The sequence below is a fragment of the Oncorhynchus tshawytscha genome, linkage group LG21 (assembly GCF_018296145.1).
Source record: "Oncorhynchus tshawytscha isolate Ot180627B linkage group LG21, Otsh_v2.0, whole genome shotgun sequence".
NCBI classification, from domain to species: domain Eukaryota; kingdom Metazoa; phylum Chordata; class Actinopteri; order Salmoniformes; family Salmonidae; genus Oncorhynchus; species Oncorhynchus tshawytscha.
This window is the reverse complement of record NC_056449.1, coordinates 40,241,163-40,247,378: the sequence shown is the minus strand read 5'-3', so window position 1 is coordinate 40,247,378 and position 6,216 is coordinate 40,241,163. Positions and strand designations below refer to the sequence as shown.

At 44.9% G+C, this 6,216-nt stretch overlaps 1 pseudogene; it reads right to left on the bottom strand.

The window, feature by feature from the left end:
• Window positions 1-254: 254 nt before the first annotated feature.
• The window catches only part of LOC112224948, a 40,866-nt pseudogene continuing 34,904 nt past the window's right edge, over window positions 255-6,216 (bottom strand).

The window sequence follows — 6,216 nt, the reverse complement described above, 5'->3', positions numbered from 1 at the left end:
TCTTATTATGTATAAAAGTGGTTCTCATCAGGAAAAGTCTTTGTCTTCTTTAGGTGGTTTTAACCTGCGGTTATCCCAGGGTGGGTTAGGCAGTCATACAGGCCTGACGCCAGTCCAGTCTCTCTCCCTCCATCTCTCCAGCCGTATCCGTTCAGAGAAGAGATTTTCTCCTCTCAACCCTGTGCTCTCCTCCAGAGTGAGGTCTTATGGGCCCAATAACACCCCCTCTAGTAGGACTCCCCCTCTCTCCTCAGTGGCTGGAGAGAAGAGCGTCTCCTACACTCTGCTCTGACCCCTCTGAGGTCCAACAGTCCTCTCATAGTGTTAACGTCCAGGAACACAAGCTATGTTTATCTCTCTTGTTGGTGGTCCATTCGGAGGAACGGGAGGGGGACCTTTTGGCTGGAGGGGCAATACATAAACACCTTCACAGGGGGAGTGGGGCTGGAGGGGCAATACATAAACACCTTCACAGGGGGAGTGGGGCTGGAGGGGCAATACATAAACACCTTCACAGGGGGAGTGGGGTTGGAGGCGTGGGAGTATTGAGTCCTGTCCTTAGTCCCAAACTCTCCTCCCTTTCCTCCTCCTCATCCCTCTCTCCCTGGCTCATCCCTGGTCACCTGTATTGGAACAGATCTCTGTAAGCCTGGGGGATCTTCTCTATCTCCACAGGCCGAGGCAGGAAGTGCGTTAGTTTCTGGTGTTTCTTCGTCCTCCCCCCCTCCCGTGGCGAGCCGTCCTTGTTGAGCGCTACGTAGTAGAAGCGTCCGGTGTCGGTGTGTTTGTAGAGCGTAGAGGCGTATGTGTTGTACCAATTCTCCTCAAACTGCTCTCTGAGCACACACTCCGCTGTTAACTTCTTCTGCGGAAGAGAGGGAGAGATGGTTGAGTGTGGTGTCCATACAGTAGCTTCATTAGGATATAATTCATGGATTAGTTCATTTATATGTTATTCATATTTTGCCAACAGTTTGAGGAGGAAATTTCACAGCAACAGTTCATAACACAATAATCAACAACAAAGAGCTGCTGACGAGCTGAGAGAAGGGAAGAAGGTGGAACTAAGGGAGAGAAAGCCTGCTGACGAGCTGAGAGAAGGGAAGAAGGGGAGACTAAGGGAGAGAAAGCCTACTGAGGGGGTGAGAGAAGGTAAGAAGGTGGAACTAAGGGAGAGAAAGCCTGTTGCCTTGTGATAGGGTTCCTAGGTCCCCAATCAGCTGAACTGAACCAATGGAAAGTGTTCCAGGCTCTGTGAGGCAGGTGCTGGTTATGATAGACCAGGGAGCCTGAGTCCCAAATGATCCCTTATTACTTTTATACTGCACTACGACCCATAGGGATTACCATTGGTCTCTAGTCAAAAGTAGTGCACCTCATAGGGAATATGATGGCGAGATGGCGTAGCAGTTCAGACTTCTTTGTCTTGTCATGTCCCGAGTATATATCTTTTTTTCCCCCTGTATATATTTCGTATATATTTTTTACCTCCGTTTAAACATACTCTCCTGCAATCCCAGGGCTTGATGGCATACCGGTAGAGGTATATCAAGTCATTTTTGATATACTTAAACTCTATTGTTAGATTAGTCAAGATGGCGTAGCAGTCAGATATTCTAAAAGCTCCGGTTGATTACAAGATATCGTGTTGCAGTCAGATATTCTAAAAGCTCCGGTTGATTACAAGATGGCGTAGCAGTCAGATATTCTAAAAGCTCCGGTTGATTACAAGATGGCGTAGCAGTCAGATATTCTAAAAGCTCCGGTTGATTACAAGATATCGTGTTGCAGTCAGATATTCTAAAAGCTCCGGTTGATTACAAGATGGCGTAGCAGTCAGATATTCTAAAAGCTCCGGTTGATTACAAGATGGCAGGTGCTGGTATTCTAAAAGCTCCGATTGATTACAAGATGGCGTAGCAGTCAGATATTCTAAAAGCTCCGGTTGATTACAAGATGGCGTAGCAGTCAGATTATTATTCTAAAAGCTCCGATTGATTACAAGATGGCGTAGCAGTCAGATATTCTAAAAGCTCCGGTTGATTACAAGATGGCGTAGCAGTCAGATATTCTAAAAGCTCCGAATTGATTACAAGATGGCGTAGCAGTTCAGATATTCTAAAAGCTTCTTTGATTACAAGTCAGCAGTCCAGATATTCTAAAAGCTTTTTACAAGATGGCCAGCCTGATATTCTAAAAGCTCCGGTTGATTACAAGATGGCGTAGCAGTAGATATTCTAAAAGCTTTGATTACAAGATGGCGTAGCAGTCAGATATTCTAAAAGCTCCGATTGATTACAAGATGGCGTAGCAGTGCATTACAAGATGGCCAGTCAGATATTCTAAAAGCTCCGGCATTACAAGATGGCGTAGCAGTCAGATATTCTAAAAGCTCATTTTTACAAGATGCTCCGCAAGATAGCAGTCAGATATTCTAAAATTACAAGATGGCGTAGCAGTCAGATATTCTAAAAGCTCCGGTTGATTACAAGATGGCGTAGCAGTCAGATATTCTAAAAGCTCCGGTTGATTACAAGATGGCGTAGCAGCCAGATATTCTAAAAGCTCCGGTTGATTACAAGATGGCGTAGCGGTTGATACAAGATGGCGTTCAGATTACAAGATGGCGTAGCAGTCAGATATTCTAAAAGCTCCGGTTGATTACAAGATGGCGTAGCAAGATATTCTAAAAGCTCCGTTGATTACAAGATGGCGTAGATATATTCTAAAAGCTCCGGTTGATTACAAGATGGCGTAGCAGTCAGATATTCTAAAAGCTCCGGTTGATTACAAGATGGCGTAGCAGTCAGATATTCTAAAAGCTCCGGTTGATTACAAGATGGCGTAGCAGATATTCTAAAAGCTCCGATTGATTACAAGATGGCGTAGCAGTCAGATATTCTAAAAGCTCCGGTTGATTACAAGATGGCAGATATTCTAAAAGCTCCGGTTGATTACAAGATGGCGTAGCAGTCAGATATTCTAAAAGCTCCGGTTGATTACAAGATGGCGTAGCAGTCAGATATTCTAAAAGCTCCGGTTGATTACAAGATGGCGTAGATATTCTAAAAGCAGTTGATTACAAGATATTCTAAAAAAAGCTCCGGTTGATTACAAGATGGCGTAGCAGTCAGATATTCTAAAAGCTCCGGTTGATTACAAGATGGCGTAGCAGTCAGATATTCTAAAAGCTCCGGTTGATTACAAGATGGCGTAGCAGTCAGATATTCTAAAAGCTCCGGTTGATTACAAGATGGCGTAGCAGTCAGATATTCTAAAAGCTCCGGTTGATTACAAGATGGCGTAGCAGTCAGATATTCTAAAAGCTCCGGTTGATTACAAGATGGCGTAGCAGTCAGATAAAAGCTTCTAAAAGCTCCGGTTGATTACAAGATGGCGTAGCAGTCAGATATTCTAAAAGCTCCGGTTGATTACAAGATGGCGTAGCAGTCAGATATTCTAAAAGCTCCGGTTGAAAATGCTCCGCTCCGTTGATTACAAGATGGCGTAGCAGTCAGATATTCTAAAAGCTCCGGTTGATTACAAGATGGCGTAGCAGTCAGATATTCTAAAAGCTCCGGTTGATTACAAGATGGCGTAGCAGTCAGATATTCTAAAAGCTCCGGTTGATTACAAGATGGCGTAGCAGTCAGATATTCTAAAAGCTCCGGTTGATTACAAGATGGCGTAGCAGTCAGATATTCTAAAAGCTCCGGATTACAAGATTACAAGATATTCTAAAAGCTCCGCGATGGCGTAGCAGTCAGATATTCTAAAAGCTCCGGTTGATTACAAGATGGCGTAGCAGTCAGATATTCTAAAAGCTCCGGTTGATTACAAGATGGCGTAGCAGTCAGATATTCTAAAAGCTCCGGTTGATTACAAGATGGCGTAGCAGTCAGATATTCTAAAAGCTCCGGTTGATTACAAGATGGCGTAGCAGTCAGATATTCTAAAAGCTCCGGTTGATTACAAGATGGCGTAGCAGTCAGATATTCTAAAAGCTCCGGTTGATTACAAGATGGCGTAGCAGTCAGATATTCTAAAAGCTCCGGTTGATTACAAGATGGCGTAGCAGTCAGATATTCTAAAAGCTCCGGTTGATTACAAGATGGCGTAGCAGTCAGATATTCTAAAAGCTCCGGTTGATTACAAGATGGCGTAGCAGTCAGATATTCTAAAAGCTCCGGTTGATTACAAGATGGCGTAGCAGTCAGATATTCTAAAAGCTCCGGTTGATTACAAGATGGCGTAGCAGTCAGATATTCTAAAAGCTCCGATTGATTATTCTAAAAGCTCCGGTTGATTACAAGATTACAAGATGGCGTAGCAGTCAGATATTCTAAAAGCTCCGGTTGATTACAAGATGGCGTAGCAGTCAGATATTCTAAAAGCTCCGGTTGATTACAAGATGGCGTAGCAGTCAGATATTCTAAAAGCTCCGGTTGATTACAAGATGGCGTAGCAGTCAGATATTCTAAAAGCTCCGGTTGATTACAAGATGGCGTAGCAGTCAGATATTCTAAAAGCTCCGGTTGATTACAAGATGGCGTAGCAGTCAGATATTCTAAAAGCTCCGGTTGATTACAAGATGGCGTAGCAGTCAGATATTCTAAAAGCTCCGGTTGATTACAAGATGGCGTAGCAGTCAGATATTCTAAAAGCTCCGGTTGATTACAAGATGGCGTAGCAGTCAGATATTCTAAAAGCTCCGGTTGATTACAAGATGGCGTAGCAGTCAGATATTCTAAAAGCTCCGGTTGATTACAAGATGGCGTAGCAGTCAGATATTCTAAAAGCTCCGGTTGATTACAAGATGGCGTAGCAGTCAGACGTCTGTCTTCGTCTTGTCGTTTCCCGTGTATATCTATTTTCTTTGTATTTATTTAAACAATTTTATTTTTAACCTCTGTTTCAACATACTCTCCTGCAACCCGCCTCACCCAATGTGGTATGGATCTGCTATTTTCTATACTTTAGACCCGGAACCCCCAACAGAAACTAGCCAGCTAACTAGCTGCTAGCTAGTAGTCAGCTAGCCACTGCTAGTGGTCATCAGCTAACCTTAGCACGGTCAACTCCTGCCAGTCTGCACAGCGCGAGTCAACTCAGATCATACCGGACTGCTTTTTCTCCACATCTCCGGATTCCAATTGCAAGCTCTGAACCTTTTCACCTGGATCATCACAGCTAGCTAGCTGCTATCCGAGTGGCTACCCCCTGGCTAACGTCTCTGTCCTGAAGCAAGCACCAGTGAGCCTGGAACTAGCCTCGTACATATTTTGCCAATTGGCCTGGACCCCTTTTACTGCAGACACAGAGCCATCACGACTGGTCTACCGACGTAATCCGCCCGAGGGGATTCAACAGGCTCCTCCGTTGCGACGTCCCCTGAAGGCCCATCCGCTAGCCTGCTAGCCGCGGCACGCTGGCTGTCTAGAGCACATCGGACTGTTAGCTGAAGAGGACCATCAGCCAAATTCCTGGTCTACAATACCTATTTTGCCAATGGCCTGGACACTTTTACTGCCTACAAGGAGCCCTGCCGATCCAACACGACTGGTCTGCCGACATAACAGCACGAGGGGGCTACAACAGACTTCTTCCGTCGCGACGTCCCTCTAAGGCCCTTCTGCTAGCATGCTATCCCTGGCCTGCTAACTGTATGAATCGCCGTGTCTCCAGCTTGCCTGGCTACCCACTGGTCCCTATGATCACTCGGCTACACATGTCTCTCCCTATTGTCAATATGTCCATTGCTGTTTTGGTAGGAATTACTGTCTTATTTCACTGTAGAGCCTCCATCCCTGCTCAATATGCCTTAGCTAACCCTTTTGTTTCATCTCCCACACATGTGGTGACCTCACCTGGTTTAAATGATGTCTCTAGAGACAAAACGTCTCTCATCGTCACTCAATGCCTAGGTTTACCTCCACTGTATTCACATCCTACCATACCTTTGTCTGTACATTATGCCTTGAATCTATTCTTCCACGCCCAAAATCCTGCTCCTTTTACTCTCTGTTAAGAAACGCACTAGATGACCAGTTCTTTTAGCCTTTAGCCATATCCTTATCCTACTCCTCCTCTGTTCCTCTGGCGATGTAGAGGTTAATCCAGACCCTGCAGTGCTTAGCTCCACTCCCATTCCCCAGGTGCTCTTATTTGTTGACTTCTGTAACCGTAAAAGCCTTGGTTTGATGCATGTTAACATTA